The sequence below is a fragment of the Heterocephalus glaber genome, unplaced genomic scaffold (genome assembly GCF_053883595.1).
Source record: "Heterocephalus glaber isolate CG9 unplaced genomic scaffold, H.glaber_assembly_v1.0 deba00001497, whole genome shotgun sequence".
Lineage (NCBI taxonomy): Eukaryota > Metazoa > Chordata > Mammalia > Rodentia > Bathyergidae > Heterocephalus > Heterocephalus glaber.
This window is the reverse complement of record NW_028258320.1, coordinates 36,296,073-36,317,514: the sequence shown is the minus strand read 5'-3', so window position 1 is coordinate 36,317,514 and position 21,442 is coordinate 36,296,073. Positions and strand designations below refer to the sequence as shown.

General features: G+C 37.4%; 1 protein-coding gene across 24 annotated transcripts in view; it reads left to right on the top strand.

Annotated features, from left to right (window-relative positions):
- Sgms1 (sphingomyelin synthase 1) overlaps window positions 1-21,442 on the top strand; it is a 381,142-nt gene that overhangs the window by 255,030 nt on the left and 104,670 nt on the right. Inside the window, exon 1 of one of the 24 annotated variants that reach the window (XM_004858333.4) lies at window positions 3,828-4,520. The exons of the other annotated variants lie outside the window; for them this stretch is intronic. The gene's annotated coding sequence lies outside the window, so the exon portion shown is untranslated. Of the gene's footprint in view, window positions 1-3,827; window positions 4,521-21,442 lie in introns of those variants that run through there. 24 annotated transcript variants of the gene reach the window in all.

The window sequence follows — 21,442 nt, the reverse complement described above, 5'->3', positions numbered from 1 at the left end:
GGAGAAGATATAATGCTTTCTCGTTAAGGTGGGGAACAAGGGCAGATATGCTTACTTTTTATCTGTCCATTAAACTTTGAAACCTAGTCCCCACCAAAATAGTCTGGCAATAAAATGACACAACTAGGATAGGATTGGCATGGCAGAAGCAAAATCTTTATATGTAGATGAAATGATCATCTACAGAGAAAATACTAAGAAATCTCTAGGAGGCCCTAGAACTTGTACTTAAATTTAACAGGATTAGAAAACACAAGGTATATAGAAAAATTCAGGTCTGTGTATACTTGCTATAAATGAAGAACTGGATATTGAAATTTAAAAGTTATGTAGGAGTACAAAGGACCCAGAAAAGCCAAAAACAAAAACAAAAACAGTGTTGGAAGACGTTTAGCACCCAATTTTAAGACTTCTTCTAAAGCTACAGTAATCAAGGCAGTGTTGGTGTAAGGAAAGACATATAGATCATTGGAATAAAACAGAGAATCTAGAAATAGAACCACACATATATGGTCCACTAAGTTTTGAAAGATTATTTAACATTAGCATTTTATAGAATATAAACTCGATTCAAGAGCCGAGGAAGAGATATTATCTTCAGCAAACGGCACTAGAACACCTGGTGTCCGTATATAAAAAATTAACCTCAACCGTTTTTTTCCATACATGAAAATAACTTGAAGGGATCTATGAACCTAAATAAGAAAGCCTAAAAGTATACAACTTTAAGAAGAAATTATAAGGGAAAATATTTATGAATTTAGGGTAGGCAAGAACTACCTAGGATACAAAATACATGATGTATAAAAGAAAAAAATTGATAAATGAGATTCCATCAAAATTTAGAACTTTAAATGACATCATTAAAATGAAAAGTAGTCCTTAAACAGACCATATTTACAATGCATATAACCTATGAGCAGAATATATAAAGAATTCTTAGAGCTCATTAATAGACAATCCAATTAAAATGTAGACATAAGAAGATGATAAATAGCCAGTACAGCACAAGGAATTCTGTGCAACGCTAGAATCAGAAAAATACCAATCAGCACAATAACAAGATTGAATTGTACACTCATTAGGGAGATGAAGTCAAAAGTTTTAAAAGCCTTGTCATGACTTTTTCTTTTTGTTGGATTCTTCCCCTTTGCATTTAATTTGTCACACCCAATGGATTCATTCTGCTGGGTTTCCTGGGGTTGTGATCCTCATTGTCTTTTCCTAGGGTATTGTCTAAAATTTTTTGGAGCGCCGATTTGGTATTCATGAAGTTCCTGAGGTACTCTTTATCATGAAAGTATCTTATTTCTCCATCAGTTTTGAAAGATAGTTTTGCAGGGTACATCAATCTGTGTTGGAGGCTGTTTTCCTTTAGGGCTTGAAATACATCACTCCAAGCTCTTCTTGCCTTGAGGGTTTGCATTGAGTAGTCTGCTGTGATTCTGATGGGCTTTCCTTTGTATGTGATTTGTTTCTTTTCTCCCCGTTTGTAGAATTTTGTTCTTCTGTTGGATTTCTGGAAGCCTAACTATTATATGCCTATGTGTAGATATTTTTTGATTAAGGCTAGCTGGAGTCCTATATGCCTCACTTATCTGTATGTCAAGTTCTTTTCCCCTGCTTGGGAAGTTTTCTGCCATCACTTCTGTGAACAGTTTTTTTATGTCATCTGCACAATTGCATTTTTTAGCCCACAAATTTATTGTTATTCCCATACACATAGGTTTTTATGTAGTCTCATGTAAAAGAGCTCATATTCTTGTTACAACATCCAGCATATTATTGGTTCACCCAGTATGATTAATTGCAAGTTTTGTAAATAATCCCTGCTCTTAAAAGTATACATTAATACGCATAAATATTTGAGGAAACTTGCTTGTAAAACAAATTGTTTTCCTTTTCATCTCTACTATAAAATTACAGTTTTGGTGTTTTTTTTGGTACCGGGGACTGAACTCGGGTCCTTGCGCTTGCGCAGCAGGAGGTGAAACCACTGAGCTAAATCCCTGGCCCAAAAATCACACTTTTTTTTTGGTACCAGGGATTGAACTTGGGACCTTGTGATTTCAAGGCGGGCACCTGAGCCACTGAGTTAAATCCCCGGCCCAAAATTACAATTGTTTAACAGAAAAGGAAAGGTTTATGACAAGATGGCATGCTGAATTTCGACATGCATCATATGATGGTGATGATGTCTTGGGAGGCACAGAGGGAGGAGCCTGCCAGCTGGTACAGCACTTAGGAGACGCTCAAACTCAGTGGCCTTGGCATGAGGGGATGAGAGCCTGAACCAAGAGTGGAAAAATGGTACAGATGTGAATGACCCCTTTACATTATCTCCTCTGATAGTGAATTGCCAAGAGGGAGGGAAGGAGCTCACTGGATTCCAAAAATTAACTTACAGCAGCTAGGAGAATAAAATTGCCCTTAGAGTAATATGAGAGTCAAGAGAGATGTATGAGCATCATCATGGAGAAAACAGGCTCAGCTTCATGTGTTGGCTGTCTTGCTTCTGCCCTTTTGACTATAGTTTGGGCTCCCAGCTATAAGAACTCAGAGATCCTCAGAGAAGGGTGAGGCAGCTCACCTAGTCACTCGCTGGCACAGATGGACTAGGAAGGAACCTCTTGCCTCCAGTTCCAGGATCCCTTCCACTTCCTCAGCCTGTTTTGGAAAAAAAGAATAGCATTTTAGGAAGACTTCTGATCCCACTTTAGATCTTATCTTTGGCTAAAGAGCATTTTGAAGAAATCTTGCCTGTGGAATGACTGACTTTAAATAAATATGAGGAAGTTAAAGGAGAAGTCTTCTCCAAAGCCAGGAAGGTTTAATTTGTAACTTTAAGATGTCTTTTTTTTTTTTCTTCTAGAAGCACTCTGTAGCCATTATTTCTTAATAGGAACTGGGGAATTAGCATTTCTGTAGTCTCCTATAACTTGTTAATTCCCAACTACTTAAAGTTTATTTTAAATATTTTTATTCCAAAGTAATGTTTAAGACACAGTGACCTAGATAGAATATTTCAAAAAATATGGTTTTTTTTGTATTGGACATTGAATCCAGGGCCTTCATACTGAACAACTGTACATCCCCATCTCCCTTTTTAATTTTGAGACAGGGTCAGTTTACTCTGCCTTTTTAAAACACTAATTTAATTATGGCCCAAGCGAAGTGTGGTGCTACACACCTGTAATCTCAGTACTCTAGGAAATTGAAGCAGGAGGATTGCAAATTCAAACCCAGCCTGGGCAATTTAGCAAGATCCTGTCTCAAAAAATTTAAAAAGGGTGGAGGGTATAGTTTAGCACCATGGTCCTGGGTTCATTCTCCAGTATCACAGGCAGAAAAAACAAAACAAAACAAACAAACTAAAAACAACAAAAAAAAGTGCCTAAAAGAAATCATTCCAACATATAATGTTTTTCCCCTCCTCCCTCTCTCCCTCCTCTTCGTCCTCCTTGTCCTCTTAGCTACTAATTGTATAATGGGAATACCCAATCAAAGAATCCTAAATCAAAAGTTGTCAAGTTTCTCACCACTTAAATAAGGTACTCAGTCCAGGCAATACAAAAGAACTTTTTCTGAAATTCTTAAGAATAATTTATTATTAAAAAAAATTTAAACAGGGCTGGGGATTTAGCTGAGTGGTTCCGCCGCCTGCCTCGAAAGAGTTCGATCCCTAGTACCAAAAAAAAAATAAGAATTTAAACAATTATGAGACATTTTGTCTATAGTTTTGGAGTTTCTGATTCAAGACTCAGAGACACCTTTTTTTTTTTTTTTTTTTTTTTTTTTGGAGTGGCTACTCTGTCAAGTACTGTGCTAAATGTTTTGCATGTACCTTAGTACATAGAATACCACTGGCAAACTCGGGTGGGAATTTTATCCTCCTGACTGCAGATAATTAAATTTCCCAAGGTCATGCAGTGCCAGATGTCAGATCTGATATTCTCTGTGTTCAGAAACCCTAAGGCAAGAACTTTTACAATAGAAACGCAAGGACCTATTATTAGATTAATCCTTGTTCCCTAAGAGTTTGTAAAGGGCAACGTCCTACTTTATAGATATTGTGCTGAAGTTAAAAGATTAAAGAAAAAAAGGCTGTGAAAGGCCTGGAGACTTGGTATGAATCAAGAAAGAAAAGTTCCGCCTTCAACAGTGAACATGCTTATTGGTTGGGATTGGACAGGCTGACTCATTTCTTTTTTGCAGTGGCTGAGGGCCACACCCAAGCATTCCAAAAACCCTCTGCTGTCAGCCACACCCGCCTCAATGCTGGAGGGTCTGAGCTGGGGTTTGGCGTCCCAATTCTCTGCCTTCCAAGAGCGGATTTGCTAGTCTGCCAGAAGCGCCCCTTCCCGGAACGGTCCTTGTAGGCGAGCGGGCGGGCCGGGGAGAGGGACGGCGTGAATCCTGCGCCTCTGACTGCGCTCGCCTGTCTGCCTCCGCAGCAGCAGGGCCGCACGCAAACTTGGCGCTCCTGGAAGTTTCCCAGAGGCTGCCTCAGAGGGGAGACTGTAAGTGTGGCTCTTTCTGCGGGATGCGATGCTGTGGTTCCTTAAATGCTCTCGGGGTAGGCGTTGGTTAGAACGCCCACAGACTGTGGGATCTGATTAAAAGAAGGGAAGAAACCAGCCATTCACGCCTTCCAGAAGACACCCAGTATGGCACTCCGTGCAACTTCATCTTTCACAGTGAAACAAAGGAAAGCTTAGTTTTTAGTGGATCCCATTTAATGCTAATATAGGCAATAGCTGGTTAAACCTGAGAACATGCATTGGAGTTGCTGAAAGGATGGGGCAGGATATACATTGGTGGATCAGCAAAAGCTCTAAATATCATGTGTTGGTAACTGCTGTTGTTTGATAGCCAGGAATCAAGAGGGGTGGTGTCAGTTTGTGGTTCTTCGAGCTTAGTAATGAGAGAGCAGAGCCATAGTTACAGTTTGGTTCCTAAGCTTTGGGAAAGTACTGACTTTCTCAAACTTAGGTCCCTGTAGGAAAAGGTCATTTATCTAATTCTTTCAGCCTGTTGGAAGCTGGATGTCGGGTGAGCTCTGTACTTAGTTTTCAAAAGGAAGCACGTGCTTTCGGTGTTTTGGAGTGGAGTGTGTTTACACGGGCAGCTGTATATTTAGTGTGGCCAAGGTAAATTGCTCTTGTGGAACTGTTGGAAATAAATACTTGGAAAAGAATGCAGAGTATTTGCCTTTTTTAAAAAACATGATTTTGCTGTACATAGTTGTCACTTAAGTTATTCAATTTTTAATCCAATGAATTTTTCCTTTTTGATACTGGGTATATAGCCCCTTAAGCCCCCAGGTAGCTTATTGCCAGAGATAGGAAGGGAAAGTAGAATCTTGTGATTCTACTTTCTAAGGACATACTCAGCATAACAGAGACCTTTTGGTGATTAGAAACACTGCATGCTAGAAAATCAGGCTGAAGATGTCCCAGTAGCACAAAGAATAATGGGAAAATTTTTAAAGTGAATTGTTGTTATGAGTTAAATTCTGAATCTTATCCTTACACTTTGCATTCATGAAGATAGAGACTGATACAGTCAGTAGACAGGAGAGAGCGGAGTCAAGAAAATTCTTCACAGTGTTTAGTTCTGTGAAAGAAACTTCTCTAAAAAGAAATCACTTCTAAATGGAGTAATTAAAATTGTTGGAAACTTTAGTTACCTTCTGAGTTATCTAGGAATGCTGTTTTCCAGCTCCTAGGCTAATTGTTAAAACTCAGTTTCTTTACATTTAACTCATCAAGTGCCTCTGTGAAAGGTAACAACTTGGAATCCTCTCCTTTTTTTCAGTACCAGGCATTGAACCTAGGACCCTCATGCTGAACTTCACTCTTTACCCTTTTGATTTAGAGACAGGGTCTCCCTAAGATGCCAGGCTGGCTTTGAATTTTGGATCCTTTTGCCTTAGTCTCCCAGATTGCTGGGATTACAGGCATGCATCACTGTGAAAAGTGGCCTGAGACCTTTGGAGAAAAATGTCATTTTCTTAAGGCCATTTCCGATTTTCTGTGGAGCAATTGGAAAGCTCTCTCAGGTGTGAGAAGGGGAAATATTTTATTAAGTCTCATGTTTAAATCTAAATGGATAATTAAGATTGGACTCTATTAAGATCACCTAATAGTTGTAACAAAGATGAACATTTAGCTCTTTTTTTTTCAGGTGCTAAGATGTTTTGTATCCATTACTTCATTTAATTTTCACATTAGTGCTAACAGGAAATGTCCCTGTTTTATAGTTGAAGAAATGACCTCAGCAAGGTTACTCATAGCTGGTTAATTTAGAACTTAGCATTTAAGATTTGTTATTTTTCTCATGTGGCTCCCATTGCTCCTAAAATAGTTGATTTTTTTATGTGAAATAATCCAGAAGAGATTCTTGGTTCAAAACAGATTTTTAAGTGATTTAAAAAGTCATTATTGCCCCAGGGCCAAAATATCAAAGTTCAAGGAATGTTGTATTTACTCTAGAAGCTTGTGGTTTGCAAATATTAACTGAGCAGACCCACCTCTTAATGGCTGCTTTAGGGTTGCTGATCTTTGTTGACATTCCTCTATTTTTTTTTCTGAACCTCTTAGTTCTAAATGTATTCTTTCTGCTCCTCAGAGTGCAAATCAGGCTTTCTCTGTTGAGAAAGCTGGATCTGTGGATTTCTAGCAATTGAATTTTTTGTGTATGAGAGCACACTTACATTATTTTATATGCTAGGTGAAGTGATTTTAAATTTATGTTAGAACTTAGTGTTAAACCTGTTTAAGAATGGTGAGAGTACTAAAGGCATACCCAATGAGCCCTAAAAGTTGACTTGTTAAAAGCAGGTGGGGTATCCCTCATCAGAGATGGCCAGTTCTGAGAATCCATTTGCTGGGGCACCTGTTAGCATGTCATGATGTAATAGAACAGTGCTACATTCATAGAAGACCGTGAGCAACATCTATTCCAGGACTGGGTATTACTCATACCCTAACTACCTCTTTACCCTCACCATCTACAGTATTTGACACAGAACACCCACTCACCTTCCTGGGCCAACCAAGGATGCCTTGGCTACCTCCTTAAACCTCTCTAAATCCTAAGGAAGTGGTTTGAGTTCTTGAGGATATTCAAAGAACATCCTAGTGTGATATTAAAACCACTGGGAAGTAATTTTGTAAAAATTATGGAGAAGGAGAAGCATGCTAGAAGATTTGACTCTGAAAAACAGAGAGTTCAGTCTTGTAAACTCTAGATTTATAGCTTATGTTGTTGTCTAGAAAAATTGTGAAAACATTTTTGAAAATATGAGCCAGGATCACTTAGGGAAAAAAAGAATGAAGATCATTATCTAGCATATGTTTGCTGAGGATCATTTGTGTTCAGTTAACCTCCTTTGTTTCTTGATAGAGTTATTGGACAAGTATGAAGCATTAGCTTTATTGAGACATTTAAAAAGTGTTACATGTGTTCTTTATTTGAAATAGAAAACATAGGTTGGACAGCACTGTAGACAAGTAAATATGTGTCTTGTAGCCAAAGAGGGCTGATCAGTAGAATGGTATCATAGTTGAAGAAGGTACTAGTAATGCTCCTTGCTGAGGGCACTGGCTACAGCTGAGGAAAAAGCTTACATTAGTAGAGATAGAGTACTTAAAACCGAGCTGATATTAGATATAGTGATATTAGAGGTGATATTAGGTACAGTGCTATAGATGCAGTGATTAAGAACAGAGATCTTGGAGCCAGACCATGGACAAGTTTTTAAGTTGTGTGCCTCAGTTTCTTCCTTCATAAAATGCGGATACTAATACCTATCATAGAGCTATTAAAGGATTCAATTAGATAGTTCCCCTGAGGTGCTTAAGACAGAATCTGCTAATAAACTATATTATCTTAACTCTTAGTATTGTGTTAATGCTATGACTTTCCCTACTTTTAACTAGTAATACCTGAAGCAATGCTGTGCACATTTCTGAGTTCATGTTTAAACTCATGTTCAGAATTGGGTGATGAGATTTTAGAGATACTGTAGAAACTGAACAGTGGTTTGAAGACACCAGGCAATTAGTGTAAAAACTGAGACAGTACAGTACTTGATTAGTATTGCCAATCTAGTGAAATAATGATCACATCTGAAGTTCTGTACATTTTATCCAATTTGATAAGTGTGTAAGAGAAATCTCCACCAAGCCAGGACTTAGAGAACTTGTTCCTGAAATCAATACAGTTTTTACTGACATGATCTTGGGCAATTAGCGTGGTTCTCCACAGAGTTTCATTTTACTCTGTAGGGGGAAATTAGGCAATAACTGGTCACTTTTTCTTTTTCTGGTACTAGGAATTGAACCCAGAGCCTTTGGTCTCAACTGTTCCTCAGCTCTGTTTTATTTAGAGACAATGTCTCACTAAGTTACCTAAGTTGGACTCAAACTTGGGGTCCTCTTGCCTCAGCCTCCCAAAGTGCTGGGGTTACAGGCATACGCCACCATGCCTGGCTCTGAACACATTTTTGGTTGTCATAATGGGACGGGGGAGATGTATTGTACTGGCACTTAGTGGGTAGAAGATAGGGATGCTGGTACATACCCTATAATGCACTGGCAGCCCCCACAGCAAGGAATTATCCTGCTGAAACTGTCAGTAGTGTTGAGATTGAAGAATACTGACTTACTGATGTATGTGTTTGTATTTGTGAAATTTAAACACTTTGCTTTTCCGTTACCTCGAAATACTTTTAGGAGTATGTTTGTCAAAGGGCTTTTGAGTGTTAATTTATTCTAAAATCTGCAGCTGTGTTCAGTGTACACATTTTATCATAGGTAACCTGGTAGAATGTCATTTGTCCTGTTTCTTGGAAGAATATGTTACAGTGGTTTGGGAGGCAGATAAAACCATACTTGATTCTGGCCCTTTCATTTTAACTTGCTTTGTAATTTGAGGCAAGTTTCTTTACCTGTGAATATCAAATTTCTATTTCAAAGAGGTTGGAGGAATAAACAAGGTATGTATATGAATTGTGTAACATAGCCTTTGGGCACTATAGTGATAACTTTTTTACATTTACATTTGGGAGGATAATGAAATTAAGTGGTGCTTATTAAAATGTAAGGTTTGGAAAGAGGATGGATAAGGAAATTAGTCTTTTAATACTTAAAAGGTGAAAAATTAAGGGGTCTTGTCTTCAGAGGGGAGTATAATCTTGGAAAGTAAATGTCTTGGGAGATGTTGCTTTGCCTGTGAAAGGAAGTGCAAGATAAGCACTAAGGGAAGAAGTACTTGGGAGGGATGAAATTTTGTGTAAAACAAGAGTCATCTATTTTATGTTAGTCTAGAATTCACTGAGAAGGTAACTTTTGCACTTGAGAATTGCTCCACTATAAAAACTTGTCATGTTAGTCTGTAAGCAGTTTGATTTTGTTTTTTCATTCTACTCTTGATGTTACAGTTTCTTGATTTTATATATATATATATATATATATATATATATATATATATATAATTTTTTTTTTTTGGTACTGGGGATAGAACTTGGGTCCTTGCACTTGCACAGCAGGCGTCAAAACCGCTGAGCTAAACCCCCAGCCCTTTTGATATATTTTCAAGTATTGTAGATGTGAGCAACACACCCAGCCAGTGTTATGTACAAATGTGTCAGTTTTGTCATCTCAGTGATTTCCTGCACCACCATCTCAGCCTCCAGTTCCCCAAATAAAGCCAAGTTTCACATTATCACTCTTATGCTATCTCCACCTGTATGTCAGCCATGGAACTAGGCATCTGGAGACATTCATGAACCCCCACCCAAGCAGTGTATAACATCAGGTAGCTTATGTCTAAGAGCAGTTGGCAGTGTATGTATTTGACTTATGTGTTGTTTTTGTGTGTGAGATGGGGGCAAATGAGAAATTCCTTAGGAGTGTTCACAATCTACCTGCTGTTTACCTTGTAAAGGTGAATGTTTTACACTTCTGTTAATTTTCCAGTAATGAAAAGTTATATGGAGGGCTGGGGATTAAGCTCAGTGGTGCTGGTGCTTGCCTGGCAAGGGCAAGGTCCTGAGTTCGATCCCCAGAAAAAAAAAAGTTACGTGGTTTAAGAAAAGGCTCTATTCAGGTTGGAGAATTGAAGTTAGTTAGTGATTTTTAAAAATAAGTATACTATTTTCTTTCTGAAGGCCTCTACTGCATTTGTAACTAACTTATGTAACCTTCCCATAAACATGTGACTTGACCCTTCAAATGTGGAGCACTGTTACCATTCAGTCGCATCTGGAAATCTGTCCTCTCAGAGGAGTAGGGTGAATTAATTCATGGCTGGCTTACTATCCTAGAGTAATGGTAGCCAAGGACAAGCCCAGTAGTCACAGTGAAAGTGACTTGCAGAATGGGAATGGCTTGGGGATCAGAACACATTTCTGAGAAATTTATAACACAGACTAAGCCCTGTGAGTACATGCAGGACTTCATTAAGTTAACCTTCAAGCCCTCTTATCTCTCTGATGGTCACAAAATAGGTGGTCATATTCCACCTCTCATGAGCTCAAGCTAACCCAGAGTTGCTGGGTAAGCACTGTTCACAAAAAACTTAGTGATACTACAGAGGATCCTGAACTGATTACACAAAATTGCATATCTTTGTGAGATCAGAAGCCAAGTGTTTGATATTCAAACCAAGCTGAAAGTCAGGTTAATAATAAACTAAAAGAAATAGTAGCCAAATTATAGTTTTAGATGGTGCCTGTGAATACAAGTCTTGAGGCCTATTAGATAATTGCTTCACTTTGATGGCATTCCTTTACTTTAATTTCTCCAATGTGGATGTGCCTAGATATTACCATGTACTGCTGAAAGTGTTTGAAGGCTGCTCGTGAGTTTACAAGGCTTTTGTGCATCAACTTCTACAGTATTTGTACCAAAATCCCAAGTTCTAGACGGCTGAGTCAACAGTAAACGTAGATTTCTTTGCATTTGGAAATGAGGGTCTCACCAAAAGGCCCAACATATTGCAGAAATAAAAAGAACAAAGACATTTAAGTCAAGTGGAATAATGTATCTCATTACTCATGTCAGAGTTCTGTTTGCATTTTTGGAAAAGTTTAAGCTTCAAATTTTATGAATTCTTAAAGTACAGGGTATGAATATAGTCTCTTTCCTTTCTTTCTCACCCCTGCTTCCCTCCTTTGTCCATCCGTCCCTCCCTCCCCCCCCTTCCCTCCCTCCCTCCTTCCCTCCCCCACTTCTTTCCAGATCCTTCTCTGTTCTGAAACTGCCAAAGCCTTCATTTCACTGTGAAATGATTGGTTCCTACCACGGTTATGATGTGTGTGCTATCCATTAGGGCCAACAGGCATATCCCTTTCCCTCTTCTGACTTTGGAAAAGATCAGATTCCAAAAGAAACTAGAACAAATCTGTAATGAATGGATTACAGCCGGTAAACACAAAGAAAAGAGATTAAATGGCTTCTAAGGCAACATTGTATCTTAGCATATGCCTTTTCTGATTAAATTTCACCTCCTCAGCACTTTGTTCTTAGGAGATACACTAATTAGCAGATAGTATCCAGTCTATATGACAATTTGTATTTCTCACAATAAGGTATTCATTTGGCATTTTAACTTTAATGTCATTTTCAATATGGTTAGTATGAAACCTTTCCTGTTCATCATATATTTCAATTTACAAGATAAGGCTCTCCTTAGACTGTGCTAAGTCCATCAAGGTGATATTGAGTCCAAGGACCAGCTGGCTTCCACTGGGTTACTTGTCTTCACTGTGAATGCCCTCGATTTACTAACAACACAAGAGTATGATGATTGTAATGCTGATTATTGTTGTTATTATTACAATTTATAAAATGTTGAGAAGAAAAATGAAAGTCACTGAGTGCTTATTCATTCTGGAAATATGGTGTTCTGTGTGTGATTCACATAAACATGAGTATAGCAAACTCTACAGTATATTGTTTTAGTTACAATTATATAAACTGATTCCTACTTACCTAATTAGCAATGTCCTAAATTCTCATTTAAACTACACAAATTAAGGGTCAGGGATTTAGCTCAGTGGTTTCGCCGCCTGCTGTGCAAGCACAAGGACCAGAGTTCTATCCCCAGTACCCCTCCCCCCCCCAAAAACCCAAAAGAAACAATGACTAAACTACACAAATTACCAAACAACTACATAAATCCCCATTGAAACAATTCATAGCTGAAATTTTGAAGAAGTTATAGCTTTTCGTTTTGCTTAAATTCATGTAGATTTATGAAGTATGATTTTATTTGATAGTCAGGACAATAGGTTGTATATAGTTTCCTGGGCTTTTTGGTTCCAGAAGCTGAGGTACTTTTAAAGTTTACCCATATATAAACTATTCTTCTATTTCTACTAACGCAGAAGTGGGCTTCTGAAGTTGATTTTAAATGATTTTTAAGCTATTTAGCAATTTGATTAATCTCAATAAAGGAGCCTGGGAGAGTTACCTCTTCAAATCCTTAGCATTTACTTTTAGTAGCAAAATTCTCAGAACTGGGAACCTGATGTCATTTACTTTAATTGATTGTGTCCATATAAGAGACAGGGATGTGAAATTAAATGTTTCTAACCCAGAAACTAATCATTAGCAATGCTATTCAAAGGAAATGTTTTTCACAGCTTCAGCAGTGCCAGAATAGAAAGATTTACCCTGTGAAAACCTTGTATTCCTAAGTAAGACTATAGAAGAATCCTCTTGGGAAAAGAGTAAGGAGTGGACTGAGACAGAATAAGCAAGAGCTTATTCCCTATAGGTTGAAGACAAGGAAAAACTAAGGTAGCATTCTAACACCACCTCTTTCTTAAGACAGCATCTGCCTTTACTGGACTCTAGATTGTCCTCCAAAGCCACCAAAATTTCCTTAACATGCCTGGATTCTCAAGCTGCAATTGTGTTCAGATGAGTTTTACTCTCAAAGAATTTGTTAACTGGGTTATATCTGAATAAACTGTGTGCTCATGTTTGTAGACAGACGTAGTCAGGTAGGATAGGGGTTACAATATTCTAAAATTGTGAACAGAATGAATAAAAAAATACTTCCACTTTGCTTCTCTCCACCCACCCCCTGACAAAACATAAGGGAATGCCACCACAATGGAAGTCCCTCTTCCTAATAGAGATGACCATATGCTAGACCTTTGCTGACCAATACTGGAGCCATTGGCCCCATGCAGATATTTAAATTAATTAAAAATCCCATTTCTTAGTTGCACTAACCACATTTCAAGTGTTCAATAACCACATGTGCCTGACGTTTCTATAATGTCAGAAAATTCTGTTCAGCAGCATTGTGCTGTATCCTGGCTGAATAAGGGAGCTTCCTTTTAAATGATTTTTTTCCATATATAGATAAAAATTTGCAGAAGTTGATTCAGCTAAAAGTTTAGCCTTAAAGAAAATAAGTATCAAGGCATTGGATTCATTTTCAAAGAATTTAAGTATAAATCAAAACAGTTCAAGGTTTAACTGTGGCTCTTTCAGACCAAAAGAAAGCATATTATTTTAGATTTCCTCAGGTTTACACAGTACTCTGGCTCATAGCCAATGCAATGGCTTCCCAGAGTGAATCTCAGCAAGTGTGTGTTCACCCATTCTATTGTAACTGGGTAATGTGGGGGGAGTGGGAGGGGGAGCCATTCTTAATTGCACCAGAGGGAATGCAGTAAAGTTATTTCCCCAGGTGACAAGTGTGGCAGGAAGCCAAACTAGTGCCTTCAGGAAACCGAGATATTGAAGGCGATAGGAGACTGGCAACTGTGGGAATTTGCTAACAGCCCCAGGATGGAGGAACATGTAAAGGAGGTTGTTCTTGCAGCTCAGGGGCAAATAGAAGAGAAACCATCAAGCAGATAGAAGAGAAAGCCACAAAGGATATGCAGAGGTTTCTGCAGAGTAAGGTGAGAAATGCTCCTGGGGGCTTCTCCACTTCTCCTTTAGGCTTGCAGAATAAGCACTTATTCACCCTGCTTTCATTTGTTACCTTCTGTGATACATTTCAGTCCAGGTAGCCAGGCTTCCTGATCTTTCATTTGTGCACATTGCCAGTATGGTCTCCCTCAGGAATGCTGGCAGGTCAAGGGAGTGTATCAATCAGTTCCTTCAGTTTAGAGGCAGAGCCAGGCCTATAATCCCAGTACTGGGAAGGCTAAGGCAGGAGGATCACTACAGGTTCTAAGGAACTGCATAGTGAGTTCAAGGCCAGCCTGAACTACATAGTAAGACTCTGTCAAAAAAAAAAAAAAAAAGGCAGAATCCACACAGAGAAAATTTAACAGTAAAAATTATTAGCTATAACAAGTGTTGGAGCAATGACAGAATGTCCAATAAGACGTAAACAGTTCTCCAGGATATAGAAATAGAGGACAAGGGTGTAACCCCTGAACCTAGGTCACTAACCAAGGAAAAGACTATACCTCACCTCCTCTCCTGCCGCCAGCTCTTGATTCACACCTTGTTGGAGAGGACAGGACCATAGTTCACTGCATGTAAAGAAATTATTTTGGTGCTACACCCTCAGAACTTGCTACACCCTCAGAACTTGCTACGAACCTACCTTTCAGAATAGCTGAAAATATCTATCCTTTGAGGCCACGAAAGGCCATTAGAGGATGTCTGACTGGAAGCACTCTATTACTACACTGTTCCAGACAGGTACTGGAAAGACAGACATGCAAAAGCCTCCTGGCTGATGACATCGGAACCAGGGAGCAAAGCTCCTTCCTCCAGCAGTGTCTCTCCAGTCATCTACTGAGAAAACTTGACAAACATCATACCAGATAGAAAATGAAAAATAGCTAAAGGGCCTAGCTCGATTTTTGTTTTGAAATGGGATCTTACTATGTAGTTCAAGCTGGTCTTAACTCAGCATGTAGCCCAGGCTGGCTTTGAACTCAAAGTGGTCCTCCTGCCTCAGCCTCCTGAGTACTGGAATTATAGGCGTGTAACTCCACATCCAGCATGGATAGATTTTTTGTTTTTAATCAAGGAGCAAAGGGTAAATTTGAATCTGAGAGGTAATAAATCGATAATTAATATAGGGAAACAAAAATTTCAGAGCTTTGGTTTTCTCTTCTTCTTTCCTTTTTCCCTCCCTTGCATCCTTATTTCCTCCTCCTCCTCCTCCTCCTCCTCCTTCTCCTCCTTCTTCTTCTTTTTTTTTTTTTTTTTGGTGGTGGTGGTACTGTATATTGAACCCAGGGCCTTGAGCTACATCCCCATCTCTTTTTTGATTTTTTAAAAATTTTTGTGACACTTTTTGATAGTTTGTGCTAGTTCACGGGCAACTGAGGTTTTGTTCATAAAATCTTTTCCTACACTGATGTCTTCAAGAGTTGTACCTAACCTCTGTTCCAGGCGATTCAGCATTTCTATTTTAATATTTAGATCTTTAATCCATTTTGATTTTAATTTAGTGCATGGTGAGAGATATAGGTCTAGTTTTAATCTTTGGCAAGGTGAAACCCAATTTTTCCAGCACCATTTATTACAGAGGCTATCTTTCCTCCAGTGAGGGTGTTTGGCTCCTTTATTGAAGATGAGATGACTGAGTGTGTCTGGAGTTTTTTCTGCATCTTCTAATCTGTTCCACTGGTCCTCAGGTCTGTTTCTTTACAAGTACCATGCTGTTTTTAATCACAGTAGCTTTGTTGTGTAGTTTCAAGTTGGGGATTGTGATACCCCCTGCCATGTCTCGGTTGCCCAGAATTGCTTTTGCTATTCTGGGTCTCTTCTTGTTCCAAATGAATTTTTGGATTGTTTTCTCAAGGTCTGTGAAATATGCTGCTGAGATTTCAATTGGGATTGCATTGAATCTATATAGCAGTTTTGGAAATATGGCCATTTTCACTATGATGATCCTTCCTACCCAGGAGCAGGGGATATCTTTCCATTTTCTGATATCATCTTCAGTCTCTCTTTTCAGAGTGCTATAGTTTTCAGGGAAAAGGTCTTTGATGTCTTTTGTTAGGTTGATTCCTAGGTATTTCATTTTTTTTGGATGCTATTGTGAAAAGAATTGTTTGCCCTATTTCTCTCTCAGTGAGTCTGTTCTTCGTGTAGAGGAAAGCTATTGATTTTTCTGTGTTGACCTTGTATCCAGCTACTCTACTGAATTTGGTTATTAAGTCTAGAAGACTTTTGGTGGAGTTAATTGCGGTCTTCTATCAACAAGTGGGATCTCTTCTTATTAAAAAGCTTCTGCACAGGAAGAGAAAACACCAACAGTGTGAAAAGACAACCCACAATGTGGGAAAAAATCTTCACCTGCTGTTCCTCAGACAAATGTCTACTATCTTGAATCTATAAAGAACTTAAAAAAATCAGACCTCCCAAATTTAAAGACCCAGTCTGAAAATTGGGATCCTAATTGAACAGACATTTCTCAGACAAAGAAATAGAAATAGCAAATAAACATATGAAAAAGTGATCAACATCACTGGTCATTCGAGAGATGCAAATGAAAACAAGGCTGAGATTCCACCTCACACCAGAAAGAATGGCTGCTATCATGAAATCAACCAGTAACAAATACTAGCAGGGCTGTGGGGAAAGAGGAACCCTGCTCCACTGTTGGTGGGAGTGTAGACTGGTGCAACCACTGTGGAAATCAGTATAGAGATACCTCAAAGGACTAGAACTGGAAGTCCCATTTGACCCAGCTATTCCCCTGCTGGGTATCTTCCCAAAAGAATTAAAAGAAGCATACCACAGTGATATATGTGTACCCATGTTCATAACACAATTTGTAATAGCTAAAACTTGGAAGAAGCCCAAATGCCCATCAACTGGAGACTGAATAAAGAAAATATGGTTTCAAATGGAGTACTACTCAGCCATAAAAAATGAGAAATTAGAGACATTTATAGCTAAATGGATGCACATTGAGGCGATACTCTTAAGAGAAATAAACAGGACATATGTCTAAATACCGACTAGTTTCTCTAGTGTGAAAAATTGAAAGTGTAAATAAGGACTAAAAGGTATAATAGATAATGTGAAATAGGAGGAAAAGGGACAAAGGGGAAGGGGAAATGGGAGGGGTAGGGGAAAGAGAAAGGAATGGAATTAATATGAGAAAATGAATAAGTGGAAACAAAGTCTTTGTAAATAGAGAGGAATGGAGGGGTTGAAGGGAGGGCAGGGGAAGGGTGAAAAATAAGAACCAAGAGAGATTATGTAAAGGTACAGATTTCCAGTGATGAATGTCATTATAATGTATACCTAAATTGTACCAATAAAATAAAATTTAAAGAAAAATTTTGTGACAAGTCTTGCTAAGTTAAATTGCTTAGGCTGAGCTTGAACTTATAGTCCTCCTGCCTTAGCCTGTTAGGGTACTGGAATTAGAGGCATGGGCCACCACATCCTGGATAGAGGTTTTTTGTTGTTGTTCAACCAGGCAATTGCACACTCTGTGTGTGTGTGTGTGTGTGTGTGTGTGTGTTCCTCCAGTGGTACTTCATCATTTTCCTCAGACTATTATTATTACTTTGTGATTTCATTACCTGTGTTATCGATTTAATGACTCCTTACTAAGGAACTACTAAGGATTAAATTTGTTGGTTTCTTTTTTACTGTTTTCCTCCAAAGCCATGGATAATAAGGAATTAGTGTCACATTTTTTTAAAAGATATAGCTGCATGACATTCTAGGCTTCTTGTTTAACTCTTGTGAGGGCATATAGCACAACTTAGAATTATAATTCCATATGAAATAATTCAATTGTGGATTTTATTTCCTAAGCTTTATAAATATTTGCCAAAGTATTTTGTAATACATTCTAGGATTATGGTTTTATTTGCACAAGATAGGTTTTTAATCCATTTTGTGAGTGCATTTCTTCCCTGCTTCCTTGTGAATTGACATGATAGTTCTTCCAGATGGACTTTTAAAGATATTTTTGTCCAGGTTGTTTTCCACATTGCACAGATTTGAACTTCTAGGTGTCTCTGTAGCTTCTAGTTCCAAACACTATAAATGCATAATTTATTATTTTGTTTAAAACCTTGAAAAAGGAGAGATACTCAGCCTTGTCTTTAAACCCAAGTTGGTAATCTGTCCCTTTGTTGTGTTTGTCTCCTCACATATACTCATTAAATATGCTCTAGGAAGTTCAAATCTTAAGTTTTATTACAAGTCCTTTAAATTTTCTGCTTTTATTTTAAATTAGATTTTGCTGAGAAAGAGTATAAAGTAAGATTATTGCCCATAATCTTCCAGGTAACTATGATAACATAAAAAAATAAATAAAAGTAGTATGTGTATGTGGTTAATATACAAATGATACCAAAGGTTCAGAAAAAAATGTAAAGATCTCCTCTGAAATGTAACTGTTACTCCATTTCTCTTTGTGCTTTCTTGGGGGGTTGGTGTGCTTGGCACATTACTGCATCTGTCTAGCTCTCTACTTTTACAGTTTTAATACAAGATTAAATTATATAGTATATCTATAATATTTTCTGCTTTCTGTATATATTTTAAAGAGCTTTCCAATTAACACATATAAATCTTGATTCTTCACTTTAATAATGATATGACATTTCATTAAATGGATGTACAATAATTAATTTCACCTTTGCCATATTCTTAGATATTTTAGTAGTTGCCAGGTTAAGGGTGAAGGATGTTTATTTATTTATTTTTTAAGGTTGTAAAGTTTTGCATTTATTAAAGGTAGGAAAAGAAGTATGCTCTGCCAGTGAGCGATGTTTAGCTATTTAATTAATTGCATTCTGCCTCATGTAAGTACCTTTTTGTGAGTCTTGCTGACATACCTGCAGGTTAAATTCCTAATGGTAAGATCTCAAGGTCATAGGATAAATACATTTAAAATTTTCTAGATAAATGTCACTGTATTTTACTCTAGAAAGTTAACCAGATTTTATTTTAAACCAAAATTACATCTTTTAAAAAATTATGTTTGTAGTTTACACATAATAATTATAGATACTTAGGGCATAAATTTTTGATACATGTACATATCATGTATTTATAATAATCAAATCAGGGTATTTAACGTATCCATCACCTCATACATTTATTGTTTCTTTATAGTAAGAACATTGAAAATTCTTTCTTCTAGCTATTTTGAAATACTCAGTACAGTATTGTTAACCAAAATTATATTTTACTCACACTCCCCCTCAGCACTATAAATCACCAAGCATTAACATTGTTTGCCACTCTGATAAATTAAAAATGTTCTGTTTTCTCTTTAATTTTTGTTGAAATTTAAGATCATTTCTTGCCCATTTGAATTTCTTTCTGTAAATAGCCTGCTCTCTTGCTTTGCTTTGTTCTTTCATCTCCCTCCTCTTCAATTCTTTGCTTCCCTGTGTTTTTATTTCCCTATGTTTTTATTTTTATCATATTGACTTCTATGTGCTCATTTTAAGTGTGGGAAATCAGTCTCATTTTACTGCACATCATTTCCATGTGTTTGTATTGGTCAGTATATGTAGGTTGGGGCTACAGGTTATCCTCACTGATCCTAGTGTGTCCCACTTCAGTAAAGGCCCTGTATTACCACCAGGACTACTCTTTAAGAAGTACTGCACTCTTAAGAAGTACTGGCTGGCCTTCCCCTTTGTTGCTTAAGCCCTCATTAGTTTATTGGCTCCTTTAAGGGCAGGCAAGCTTAGGAATAGCCTTGTCTAACATAAGAATTTGGCCACCTGGCAAGATCATGCCTGATAGCCAGAAGTTTTAAGTATGCTTACTTCTCTATCCTGAGCACCTAAAATTAAGTACCTGCCTCGTGAAACACGGTATGCTGAATGAATGATTGAATTAATTAATTAATTAATACAAGAAAGAACAAATGTGCTGGGGGAAAATGAGCAAGAGTAAATAACTTGAATGAAACATGACTTTGGAACATTTCATTCACCCATCTCTACATTCCTGATAAAGGTACCCCTAGAGTCTGCAGCACTTACACTTCCTATCTTCATAACTCCTATTCATCTAGCTTATAGAAAATTGGGATGGGTTCTAAGATAATAGAACTTACTTATCTCATAAATGTTATAGAGCATTGAACATGAAAATGGTGTACTTGTGCCAGTGTTGTTTGGTTGAACTTCTTTACTCTCTTACATTTTTTTTTCTTTTTTAGTAGTGGAGATTAAACCCAGGGCCTCATGCATGTTAGGCAAGCATTCAGCTGCTGAGCTATATCCCTATCCCTGAACCTCTTCTATTTGTGTTCACATGATTGCCTGTCTAGACTGGCCATGAAAGGTAATCATGCCTATTCTCTTGTGGGTAGTAGTAGAAAAACTAAGTCTATCTCTTGTTTTTAAAAAATCTGATTTAAAAAATAGATCAATGATAGATTCTTCTTCAAATTTCTTCAGAGAACAAGCTTCCTTTTTGAGCATTTAAAAAGGTTCTAATTAACAAAAATTGAGTATAGAAATGGCTGGTTACATACTATGTATTAAGACTTAACCTAAATGCCATGAAGAGTAGCATAGTTGTTTAGTTAAGTATCTCCAGAGAAGATTTTTAGGATTTTCTGACCATTTAGATAATCTACATTTGTATACTTATTCATATGTATGGGAAGTCTTTTAATAGTGTCCAGTAAAAAAAAATCATTTTAGTATAGTATTTCCTTGAATTGGCGTATAGAATTAGTCCTAGAAAATGTATAAATCTTAATTTCTAGTAGGATTAAGGCCCTTTTTTTCCCATTTGACCTGAAATCAACTATCTAATGATTTTGTTTATTCTTCATAGTTTTATGACAGCAGTTAACTCAATTAATCTGAATTTATAGAAATAAAAGCCTACAGTAGGAAAAATAGATTTAATTTTGAGAAAGCTAATGCTAAGTTTTAACTTTTGTGACTGTTTAATGGCAAAATCATTGGATTCCAGAACATTAGAAAACCTGCCATTATTGCTTTAAATGATCATGATGCTTATTAAGCATCCATTTAAATGCAGACTGATGAAATAATTGATGAATGATGCTATTAATTAGGCTTTTGACCAGACAAGTTTATTGTAGTTCGGTAATGGCAGTTTTCTTTTCTAAATGGTATATTGAGATACGAGTTAAATTGGAGGTGTTTAAAATGTCTGACTCTCAAAGGAAAGCTCATAAATGATTTTTTGAACCCAAACAGTTTTGTACTACTTTGGCCCCACTTGCATCTTGAGCTTTAGCTTATAAATCATGTTGACTAAGGCCAACAGAAATTCATATGTGTAGTTGTCTTTGACATTTTGTGCATGAGGATAATGAGTAAGACAATGGAATCTACTTTGAAGAATGAGTTTGTGAAAGCAGTTTCTGTGATTTGTTACACCCCATGCTGACAGGTCCTTGGGTGAGACCTTGGTGCTTTGCGGAAAACCAATTGACAGTGGAGGAAGCAAAGCAAAGAAAAAGAGAATTCTGA